Raw genomic sequence first — 12,679 nt, 5'->3', positions numbered from 1 at the left:
GCCAATCCACCTAACCTGCACATCTTTGGACTGTGGGAGGAAACCGGAGCACCCGGAGGAAACCCACACACACACGGGGAGAGCGTGCAGACTCCACACGGACAGTGACCCAAGGCCGGGAATCGAACCTGGGACCCTGGAGCTGTGAAGCAACTGTGCTAACCACTGTGCTACCGTGCCGCTCAATTATTATTGGCCAAGGATTATTGACCCCTCTATTAAGCGGGGAAAGTTTCTTCCTATCTGCCCTATCTATGGCCCTCATAATGTTGTACACCTCAATCAGATCCCCCCCCTCAGCCTTTCCTGCTCGAAGGGAAACAACCCCAGCCCAACCAGCCTCTAATCCCAGCCCAGGGCAACATCCTGGTGAATCTCCACTGCACCCTCTCCGGTTCAATCACTTCCGATGTGTGGTGAATGTAACATGGTAATTCACACTGTATCTTTGTAAGTACAGTAGCGTTATCCGACCACTAGGGGGAGTAGCTCTGGGAATGCTCAGGAGTTTGTACGGGGCTCCACCCTTGGCTCCGCCCACGACTCCTCCCCCTTGTGCTGCTGTATAAATACCCTTGTCCGGAGTCAGCCTGCAGTTCACCGAGAGTTCATCAACGGGTAACAGGCTGGCTCTGTAGTAAGTAGATTAAAGCCTATATTCATATCGGAAAACACGTGTCTGGTGAATTGATGGTTCCATCACGATGATTGCTGGCCTTCCTCGCTGGCTAACCTTCAGCTTTCCTCGCCCGAGCGGACCCAGGTCGCCAGTCCACTCACGCTGGAGGGCCACCCTGGAGGCCTCCTTGTCTGAACTGAAGTTGCTGATCATCCACTAAAGCTGCCGATCCCACTCTAACCACCGTAAAAGACACTGGGTAATGGGGAAGATTAAGGGCTTTGCTAAGCTATTTGCTCAGCCAGCCCAGCATTAGCTTCTGAACATTACTCACCTTTATAGCGAGCTGATGGCATTTGAAGGAGGTGAGAAAGGAACTATTAATCTCCCAGGATTGTGGGCTGGAGGTCCATAAACTGGAGATGAAAATTACCGTAAAACCCGGTGTATAGCCCCCCCCCCTTAAATTTCGGACCGAAACCCGTGAGTTGATCAGTGCCGCTATAGCCCGAGACTTCAGCTCGCGTAAGAACCATCAGTAAAGCAGTCATTTTCAGAACGGCCCCCATTCCAACCTGTAAAACAGGTGAGACTGCACTAGAGAGGGTGCAGGGAAGATTCACCAGGATGTTGCCAACCCAGCCGAAAACCTTCAGCGGGGCCGGGCGATTCCAGAGGAGGGCGGGCAGGAGGGGAAAATCTCACAGAGTCAACCAGTCCAATCCGCCTCTTCTCCGAAGAATAGAATTGTGGCGAGATTTCTCTAACCCTGTGCTCCAATCACCTTCCAATGAAGGACGGCACGTTATTTACCCGTAGCCTTTGGCGTTCCGCGATTAGGCAAGGCGGTCCCGAGGCGTTGGGGTAGGTTTTCCAGGCCCGCCCACCGTGGGAATCGTCCCGGGCGGGGCTGGAAGATTTGACGGACCATTGATAGGTCCGTTGACTTCGGGCGGGAATTTCCAGTCTCAGGGAAGGTCGGGATTGGAAAACCCCGCTCACTAACCAGTCTCTTTACCCAGAGAGTAGTGGGGGCATGGAATGCACTGCCTGTGGAAGTAGTTGAGTCGGAAACATTAGGGACCTTCAAGCGGCTATTGGATAGGTACATGGATTACGGTAGAATGAAGGAGTGTAGATTCATTTGTTCTTAAGGGCAGCACGGTAGCATTGTGGATAGCACAATTGCTTCACAGCTCCAGGGTCCCAGGTTCGATTCCCGGCTTGGGTCACTGTCTGTGCGGAGTCTGCACATCCTCCCCGTGTCTGCGTGGGTTTCCTCCGGGTGCCTCCGGTTTCCTCCCACAGTCCAAAGATGTGCATTAGGTGGATTGGCCATGCTAAATTGCCCGTAGTGTCCAAAAAGGTTAGGTGTGGGGGTTACGGGGATAGGGTGGAGGTGTCGGCTGAAGTAGGGCGCTCTTTCCAAGGGCCAGTGCAGACTCGATGGGCCGAATGACCTCCTTCTGCACTAAATTCTATGATTCTGTGACAGGCGCTGAGGGACATCACGGGGCCGATTCTCCGAGCCCCGCGCAGGGCCGGAGAATCGGCACAACCGTGCCACGCCGCCCTGACGCCTGGCGCGCGATTCTCCGTGGTGCGGAGAATGGGCGCCGTTTGCGCTGGCGCGTTTGACGCGGCGCCGGCCGCGGGCCTCTGGAATCGGCGGGGCCGCCGATTCTACGGCCCGAGTGGGCTGATCGGGGCCCACTGATTGGTGGGCCGGCCTCCCCCCCCCCCCCCCCCCGGGCCTACATTGTTTCGCGGCCGGCTCCCGAACACCGACGCCATGTTGAGTCGAGGCCGGCGTGCAGAAGAAGTCCCCCACTCATGCACAGGTTGGCAAAGCCCAACTGCGCATGCGCGGGTTGGCGCGGTGCCCATTTGGCTCCAGGAAGGGAGGCTGGGGCGGCATGAACCGATCCAGCGCCGTGCTGGCCCCCTGTGGGGGACAGAATGGGTTGTACCCAGGCCCGGTTCGCGCCGTTGTGAAACGCGACGGCGTTCACGACAGCGCGAACACTCGGTCTCCATTTTGGAGAATCAACCCCCCCACAGCTGAGCTCGTGTCTGAGCTGTGCACCCCAACCCACACACACACACTTGCTCGAGTACACTCACATACACAAACACGACGGCACTTGCGTTTATGTAAACATGCCCCACACATGAATGCGCACTCACACAAACACATGAATGCAGGCACATGCTCACCCTCAAACTGTTGAAGCACACACACATGCCCACACTCATGCAGTAACGCACACAGGCAAACATATACACACGGACAATCATGAATACCCATTACGGCATACACATATGCTGACACACACATGCAAACACATGCATTAATATGCATGCATGCAAATACATGCCTTCACCACTCACGCACTAACACACACACACACATGCTTGCATGCATGCAGCAAAGCACACACATGCCTGCACATAGGTAATCACATGCATGCACACAAACATGCGTGCACATACTAATGCGCACACATAGGCCAACACACACACATGCACTAATGCACACACCTGCAAAACAACATGCACTCAAGCGCACACATGCACCAACATGCACACATATGTACCTGAGCTATTGCATATACATATCAGCATATATGCACTAATGTACACACATGTAAACAGATGCATGCACGCAAACTCCTATGCACACACTAATGCACACACGTGCCTATATACACACACTCACATTCACAAGCGCATCAACACACACATGCGAACAACACGTACACACACAGTCAGGCTAACTCTGGAAGGATGCCCCCCCCTATTGATTCTCAACTTGACTCTTTTTCAATGAGTTTAGGAGCAGAACGGAGCAGTGAATCTGGCAGCGGTCCCTGTGGAAGAGCGGGGAGCAAGGTGTTTACTGTTGGAGTGCCTTACAAGAGGATCGTAAATTGCTAGGAGCGCAATGTTGACACTGGCTTGATTCCAGCTGAATCAAATATTGACGTTTATGAGAGGAAGGCTGAGCTCCGTGAATCTCATGTGATATCTGTAAGACTGTAAATGATAGAATTCTAGAGCAGAAAGGAGGCCATTTGGCCTGGCGTGTCAGTGCTGGCTCACTCAAAGAGCTGTCCAGTGCACATCCCATGCCCAGCGTTTCCCCCACACCCAGACAATTAAGGGGCAGTTTAGCGCGGCCAATCCACCTACCCTGCACATCTTTGGGTTGTGGGGGTGAGACCCACGCAGACACAGGGAGAATGTGCAAACTCCACACGGACAGCGACCCAAGCCGGAATCGAACCTGGGACCCTGGAGCTGTGAAGCGATTGAGCTATCCACAATGCTACCGTGCTGCCCGTAAATTTATCTTCAGTAAATTTCTGTTTCCCCCACCCCCCCCCCCTCCGATTTTCCGCAGTTTTGCTTCATCCTTGGCAACCTCTCTTCTGCCGCCCACGTTCAGCACGAGGCACGCATGTCTGATGAGATGCTACACCGAGGCCCCATCTGCCCTCTTGGCTGGGGTGGGGGGCTGGGGGGAGGGAGGGATGCGAAAGTTCCCCTGACACTATTTGGAGAAACAGCAGGGTGTTCTCCCTGGGGCCCAGCCAATGGTTTATCCATTATTCAGTTGCTCGATTTGGCACAGCGTGCACGGGCACACTGCTGGGAACCGCAATGTGCTTTCCCTCATTCTGTCACCAGAGGCTCCGGAATTTCCTCCCCTGAACCTCTCTGGCTCTCCTGCCTCATGACACAAGAACGTAGGAGCAGGAGTAGGCCATTCAGCCCCTCAAGCCCGCTCCGCCATCCAATAAGATCGCTGAAGACTCTTCTTAGAACCTACCTCCTCGACCAAGCTTGCGTCCACTTTACTTTCGTCCATTTTTGTTGCCCGTCCCAAATTACCATTGAGCGGGAAATGGCGAGCCGCCTTCTTGAACCGCTGCGGTCCTGCTACCCCTCCTACATGCGTCAGTGCGAACGCTCATCGGATGATCGCGCTTGCGAAGCGCCTGGGACGTTTTTACGATCGTGAAGGCGGAGGCATCTTCAATACACTTGAACAACAAAATTCCATCAAGCTCGGTTCTGACATTCTGAATGGACAACCTCCCTCTCACCACACTACCACCCCCCCCCCCCCCCCCCCGCCCAGCAACCCCCCCCCCTCCGCACCCCTCCTCAACAGCATTTCGAGAGTTCCATATTTCCACTAACCTCCCATGATAACCCTCACGAGGATCTTGAGGAGTCGCCCGTCGACCTCCCCATGAGGCCCGTGGAGGACGGGTTCCCATGGCAACGGGCGGAGGCCCTTCCAGCCGGCACCTCGCCATCGAGCCTTTTGAACACCGTCCCGGACCCGGACTGGAAGAGCCTGTCAGCATCCCGGCTGGGGGCACCAGTGTGGTTCGCCCCCGGGGTGTGGTTTTACTTTGGAGTTGAAATAAATTGGGTATAACCTTTATTTTTTTTGTGTCTCCTGGATCCCTGCACCCTTGATGAGGCAAGGTCACACCGATGGTCACCAGACATTTCAAATCGCTGCACAATCATTCCCTGCTGTAATGGAGGGAATATGGTTACTTCACAGCAATCTCGCTCAAGAGCCAGTTAATTTGTTCCTATTTTGTTGATTCAGGGGTGAAACACCAGAATCTTCTCCATCCCCCCCCCCCCCCCCCCCCCCCCCCCCCCCCAGCGGGCAGGCATCTCCTCTGAAGGACAGCATCGGCAACAATGCAGCATTCCCTTGGTACTGCACCGGGGTGCCAGCTTTGATTTATTTTTATAGTCAGGTCTCGGCCTGGGTGTTGAACCACGGAACCTTGTGCCTCAGCAGTCGGAGCTCTGCCGGCACCGCCCCAGCTGGCAAATGATGAATGGGCCTAGCTCTCATTTGAGGCCTGCGGCCTCCAGTTCTGGGCTCCCCGTTTTTTTTTCTCGTTTCTGCCAGTTCCCTGTCACCCCTTTTCCCCCCACCCCAGGCTGTCTTAGCCCAGTCCAGCTTATTAATAATAATAATAATCGCTTATTGTCATCAGTAGGCTTCAATGAAGTTACTGTGAAAATCCCCTAGTCCCCACATTCCGGCGCCTGCTCGGGGAGGCCGGTACGGGAATTGAACCCGCGCCGCTGGCATCGTTCTGCATTACAAGCCAGCTGTTTAGCCCACTGTGCTAAACCAGCCCCGTTCCACCCAGGTGACCATTGAAGAGCTGGCCTACAGGCCCCTGCAAACCAGCAGCCTTTCATCACCGAAACAGGCCAAAGGCCTCTAGGGCGGAACAGCGCCGGGCTGACCTCGTAAAAAGTAAAGGACGCGAATTCCCGGCTCTTCCCACCAGCGGGATCTTCGGTTTCCCCCAGGCAAGTGTGACGGGCGAGTCAGGCTGCTGTATTGCTTATCTCTTCCGCAAAATAATCGGGGGCGTCTCAGGCACAGAACCATCGTCTATTGAGCAACGTGTTGGGTGAGCACAGCTTCTGAGAAAGACCTCCGGAGCTGATTCTGCCCAGCGTAAGATATCGGGTAACATTTGTACACGTCGTCAGGAATAACGTTTACATTTCACCGTATCTGTTTTGACGTTACATTAAACATGTTGCGTATGTGCACCCAGGTAAAGTGAGTGCTTTCATATACTCTTCATCTTTCTATGCATTCCCCCCCCCCCCCCCCCCCCCCCCTCCCCCCCCTCCCATCGCCCAACCTGGTGTCAGACCCAACAGATGTGTCTGGTCCTTAGGTCGAGTTAGGGAAACATGTTGCTCCCCTTTATCTGGCTACTTGTAGATTGTGTCTTAAGAACAAGCTGTTAAAGCCACTGAGAACCACTTAGAACATGTTTCTTGACCCTTATACCGACTGCTGCAGATGGTGCCACATCAGTTTTCAATTGACGTCGTTGTAAGGTTGTCCTTTACTGCTTTAGTATCGTAGACCACGCCATATACATTCAAAATTCCCTAAAAGCAATTGATAATTGCCCTAATAGACTATTGTTAATAACTCCTAAACATCTGCCTCCCTACAGCGCACGGAAAACCCCATAGACATCAGCGGGACTGGAAGATGCCGCTGATGAACAATGGCGAGCCCCTTCCACCAGCGGAAAACACACCGCCAGGGAGAACCCTGCCCAAAGTAAATCAAAAATTTGAACAAGTTAATCAAGTCATTTGATCTTACTGCTAGACAGTGGCTCAACGAGTAAGCTCTCTCTTAAGAGCTCAAGTGTTGATGTTCCATCAGCAAAGTTGGGTGCGTTTGGTACGAAGAAGTTAAAGAATTTGAGGCATCGCTGTCAGGCCTCTTTGCCCCCGGGGAGTGGGCGTGCGCCGCACATCTTTGACTTTGCTTTGTCGGAACTTGAATAAGTAAAGCTGGGAAAGTTAGCCTGACCTCCGGTCTCCTGACATTTCTTGCTGTTGAGTACGTGTCCTTTGCAACGAGCTTTCCACCACCGCACAATTGAACAACGCCGTGGGTGAGTTTCAGTGCCAGCACAATGCCAGGGTAAATTGGCCGTATACCCCGGCCACTGGCTGATTGAATCAAACAATATTCTCCTTCAGTCGTTTGTAATAGACAGAGTACCGAACCTGCCCGCCCTTGCAAAGCCCAAATGCAACGTCCACTGTTAGACGTGATTTTGCGATTGTGTAGCATATGCTGAACAATCCTGAGTGCGCTATTGCTACGCCAACAACCAATTTAAGATTTTCAGTCGAGCCCATAATGCGACTCATTGATGCTTGCTAAAAGCGGCACAAATTCACACACAGAGACCCATTCTCTGCAAACAAAAGGAATATGTCCAAGTCTTGTGACTTTTTTGAATTACCCAGAAGCTTGGGGAGCCTATAGTTCCCCCATTGCATTCTCCATGGCAACACCCTGGTCAATGAGAACAGACCTGCCAACCAATTGGCATGCCTTTCCTCCTGTAGAGTAAATTGTTGCGTTTTGTCCTGTTGAGTACAGGGCAAAAAGCTTCGACAACATGGGCGAGATTCTCTGGCCTCCCCGCGGCGCGGATCTCGGTGACGGGAGGCAGCCTGTTGTCTCTCTTTTCAGCAATATCACATTGCCACCAGGCTAACTGCATCATTATTAGAGGACTGAACGCATTCACAAATATGCACTATACCCCTAATTTAAACTTTATTACTTGCTCACTTGTGCTGAACCCACCTAACTCCTTACTATTTCCTACGCTGGCAATATCTGTCTCTCCCAATGTTCTTTCCACCTTGGCATTCTTCTCTGGCATTACCAGGGGTCGCCACACTCCTGCCAATTAGTTTAAACCCCCCCCCCCCCGATGACATGAACAAATCTTGCGAGGAAAAATGAAATGAAAATCGCCGATTGTCACAAGTCGGCTTCAAATGAAGTTACTGTGAAAAGCCCCTAGTCGCCACATTCCGGCGCCTGTTCGGGGAGGCCGGTACGGGAGTTGAACCGTGCGGCTGGCCTGCCTTGGTCCGCTTTCAAAGCCAGCGATTTAGCCCAGTGTGCTAAACCAGCCCCAACTGGTCTCTGCTCTGCATGTTTACGAGCAACCTTGCCCGGCCTGCGCAGACCCCATCTCCTCAAGAGCTGATTCCAATATTGCAAGAATCTCAAGCCCGCTCTCCGGCCCCATCTCTCCGGCCACATGTTCATCTGCTCTATCCTCCTCTTTCGATCCCCAAATGCCAGCGGTATTCGGAGTAATTTGCCGATTACTACTTTGGAGATCCTGCTTGCTAATTTCCTACGTAACTCCCTACATTCTGGCTGAGGAACGCGCCCCTCTTTCTGCCTATGTCATTGATACTGATTTGGATCACAACCGCTGGCTGTTCATCCTCAGGGGACTCTTTAGCCGTTCTTTGGCATTCTGACTCCCAGGAATCCCTGCCTGTTCTCGTGCCCATCAAAACCCCTATCACTCGTGCTCCAGTTCTCCTCGCTGGCCTGTACAGCTGAGCCAGCTGTGGTGCAGTGGACCTACCTCTGTTTGTACTCCGTGGCTGAACTATCATCAGCATTCAGACTCATGCACTCTCCGCCTGGATCTTCTCGACTGCCTGGTCTCTCCCTCTCTCCTTGCACGCCATTTAGCTGCGGGCTGACCACCTCTATAAATGTCCTGTCCGCAAAATTCTCAATGTCATGCGTTCAACACAGTGATTCCAGCTACGACTCAAGCTCCAAACTCTGGAGCTTGAGCTGCTACAGCTGACAACATTCCAAACCTATATGGTTTTCTGGAACACAAGATAAGTCCATGAGTTCCCACGTGGAACAGGATAGGCACTCAATGAGCCATTCCTGCCATTCCTCTATCTATTAGATAAAATACGGGCTATTTTATAGAATCAAATTCTCAGCTACTCACTTATTTTTTTTTGTTGTCACTTAGAGAGATGAATTGAAATGCTTTGCTCAATCCTTTTAATTAAAAGAAAGGATTTTAATTCCCACCTCCTTAGACTAGCCTCCTAAATTTGGGGAGAGAGAAACAAAACTACAATGAGCAGGAGCCAATAAACTCATGGCCTTCCTGTGATGTTACAATTTGATTTATTTCCTCTCTCACTTCAGTGGTACCGGTCTTTTTCACAGTGATCCTGAGCTGGTACATATTCCCTCCCGGTCTGCTTCACAGTGATCCTGAGCTCGTACATATTCCCTCCCGGTCTGCTTCACAGTGATCCTGAGCTGGTACATATTCCCTCCTGGTCTGCTTCACAGTGATCCTGAGCTGGTACATATTCCCTCCCGGTCTGCTTCACAGTGATCCTGAGCTGTCACGTATTCCCTCCCGGTCTGCTTCATAGTGATCCTGATGTGCTCCATACACCTCCCGGTCTCCATAATAGTGACCCCAGTGCGCTTCACTCTCCTCCCGGTCTGCTTCACAGTGATCCTGCTCTGCTTCACTCTCCTCCCGGACTCTTCACGGTGACCCTGACCTGCTTCGCATTCCCTCCCAGTCTCTTCACGGTGACCCTGACCTGCTTCACACCCCCTCCCATAAAAGCACCAGGAAGATTCCAGCAATCCAGATTCTGCTAATGCCTTAAGTAGCAGTCATGGATTGAAGGGATTGTTTGGGAGAAGCCATGTGGGGACTGAGGAGAATTACTTTCTCACACAATAAGTCATTCTGACCTGGAACACAAAGCTTGATAGGAAGCAGATACGTAAGCATCTCTGCAAATTGAATTAGTTCAATATCTGAGATGATGGAGCGAGGAGAAACGATTGAACAGCTCTCAGAAGGAGTGATGACAAGAGATCCCCTGCCTGTACGATCCTGTGTCAAAAACAAGAGCTGCAAACAGGACAATTTACCCCCCCCCCCCCCGTGCGCGTGCCAGCGTCTCACTCTTCAGGAACAGCAATCAACTATGGCTACTGCCGCTCATTCCCCCGGCCTCTTTCAATTTAACCAAACCGACAGCGTCCTTTCTGTCAGCCCACCTTAAAAAAAAAGGCATATTCGGGCCGGCACGGTGGCGCAGTGGGTTAGCCCTGCTGCCTCACGGCGCCGAGGTCCCAGGTTCGATCCCGGCTCTGGGTCACTGTCCGTCTGGAGTTTGCACATTCTCCCCGTGATTGTGTGGGTTTTGCCCCCACAACCCAAAGATGTGCAGGGTAGGTGGATTGGAGACGCTAAACTGCCCCTTAATTGAAAAAAAATGAATTGGGTACCCTAAATTTATTTTTTAAAAAGGCATATTCTTGTACTTAATTTTCTGCACTTGTTTTCACAGACAGTGGTCACGGTGTTGAGGGTACGTGCAGCTGTGGACTGAAAGTAGCAGAGAGAGAGAGAGAGGGAGAAAGAGAGAAAGAGAGAGAGTGAGAGAGAAAGAAAGAGAGAGAGAGAGTGAGAGAGAAAGAGAGAGAGAAAGAGAGAGAGAGAAAGAGAGTGAGAGAGAAAGAGAGAGAGAGAAAGAGAGAGTGAGAGAAAAAGAGAAAGAGAGAGAGAGAGAAAAAGAGAGAGAGAGAGAGAAAGAGAGAAAGAGAGAGAGATGTTCACAGGCAAAACATGAAGAAATAGTAAGGCTGTGACCAGGAGTTTTTAGAAACACATTCAGACATTTCTTCACCTTTGGGCAGCACGGTAGCACAGTGGTTAGCACAGTTGCTGCACCGCTCCAGGGTCCCAGGTTCAATTCCCAGCTTGGGTCACTGTCTGTGTGGAATCTGCACTGTTCTCCCCGTGTCTGCGTGGGTTTCCTCCGGGTGCTCCGGTTTCCTCCCACAGTCCAAAGATGTGCAGGTTAGGTGGATTGGCTCTGCTAAATTGCTCTTCATGTCCAGAAAAAAAAGATTGGGTTGGGTGGGGTTAAAGGGATAGGGTGGAGGCGTGGGCTTAAGTGGGGTGCTCTTTCCAAGAGCCGGTGCAGACTCGATGGGCCGAATGGCCTCCTTCTGCACTGTGAATTCTATGATTTAGTTTAATGCCCAGGATTTTCGACAACAATGGGGCAGAATTATTGATTATTGAATTATTAAAGAAAAAAGTCAATCATTTTATCCCAACCTCTCTTGAAGATTTTTTTTTGGGGGCCAGGATTTTCCCACTTCCATATGGGAAATTCTGCATCCAGTGTCTGCCTCCAGGACGGGTGCAATGCAAAGGGCTGGAGATGGAGTGAATCATTGAATTCACAGAGCAGAAGGAGGCCACTCGGCCCATTGAGTCTGCACCGGCTCTTGGAAAGAGCACCCCACTTAAGCCCACGCCTCCACCCTATCCCTTTAACCCCACCCAACCCAATCTTTTTTTTCTGGACACGAAGAGCAATTTAGCATAGCCAATCCACCTAACCTGCACATCTTTGGACTGTGGGAGGAAACCGGAGCGCCCGGAGGAAATCCACGCAGACACGGAGAGAACGTGCAGTGACCCAAGCCGGGGAATCGAATCTGGGACCCTGGCGCTGTGAAGCAACTGTGCTAACCCCTGTGCTACCGTGCCTCCCAGAGAGTGAAGTTAAGCTCCCCTTTGCAACAGTACAGCCCTGGAGAAAAAAGTGGGCAAGTCAGCCTTATATGAAGCACAATCCTCCCTGGGAAGGTGTCCCCAATCGCCTTACCTTTGATGGTTGGAGATCAGCTCCCCCACCTGCCCCGTGCCTGGAGCCGTGCAGGTGAAGAGAAACACCAGTTCTGCGTTGCCTGTTCCAGCGCTCTCCAAGGCAGAAGAAAAAAAAAAGCCGGCACTTTAAACAAACACGCTGACAGCAAGAGGCGCCGTTCCCAATCTTTGCAAACAGTGCTCCAGCTCTCTGACACTCTCGTCAATATTGCTGTAAATTGTGTCAATCCCTGCGATTGGCAGTGAAGAGACACGCTCAGGTGCTTTGCCGAGAGGGGCCAATCAGCTGCTTCGCTGCCAGCAAAAGGACCAATCAGCCTCCCGTGCGGGGGTGGAGAGTTGACAGGATTCACACGGCTGGGCTCCGCAAGGTTGGGAAGTTTTCAGCACCGCTCATTCATCATTTTGAATAGAGCAGCCTCTTTGTGTCTGCTCGGCTGTGTGCAGCCCGTTGTGCTGCTTGCCTGCTGCTGGCATTTCCATGGCTGCCCCTCGGGGCAGCACGGTAGCATGGTGGTTAGCATAAATGCTTCACAGCTCCAGGGTCCCAGGTTCGATTCCCGGCTGGGTCACTGTCTGTGCGGAGTCTGCACGTCCTCCCTGTGTCTGCGTGGGTTTCCTCCGGGTGCTCCGGTTTCCTCCCACAGTCCAAAGATGTGCGGGTTAGGTGGATTGGCCATGCTAAATTGCCCGTAGTTTCCTAAAAAGTAAGGTGGGGGGGGGGGGTGTTGGGTTACGGGTATAGGGTGGATACGTGGGGGTTTGAGTAGGGTGATCTTTGCTCAGCACAACATCGAGGGCCGAAGGGCCTGTTCTGTGCTGTACTGTTCTATCAGATATTAAAATGTTTGAACTTTCCTTTGGCTTCTCCTCCGTGACAGCCGTCAGCCTAGCATAGACTGAGCGAGGAATTTTACAGCAGGGTTCGATTCCCGGCCTCGGGTGACTGTCTGTGCGGAGTCTGCAC

At 52.2% G+C, this 12,679-nt stretch overlaps 1 protein-coding gene across 1 annotated transcript in view; it reads right to left on the bottom strand.

The window, feature by feature from the left end:
* Nucleotides 1-11,882, bottom strand: part of LOC119956600 (somatostatin receptor type 5-like) — a 139,767-nt gene extending 127,885 nt beyond the window's left edge. Inside the window, exon 1 of the mRNA XM_038783932.1 lies at nucleotides 11,711-11,882. The gene's annotated coding sequence lies outside the window, so the exon portion shown is untranslated. The remainder of the gene's footprint in view (nucleotides 1-11,710) is intronic.
* Nucleotides 11,883-12,679: the final 797 nt, after the last annotated feature.

This window comes from Scyliorhinus canicula, chromosome 23, assembly GCF_902713615.1.
Source record: "Scyliorhinus canicula chromosome 23, sScyCan1.1, whole genome shotgun sequence".
Classification (NCBI taxonomy): Eukaryota; Metazoa; Chordata; class Chondrichthyes; order Carcharhiniformes; family Scyliorhinidae; genus Scyliorhinus; species Scyliorhinus canicula.
This window is presented reverse-complemented; position numbering and strand designations above follow the sequence as displayed.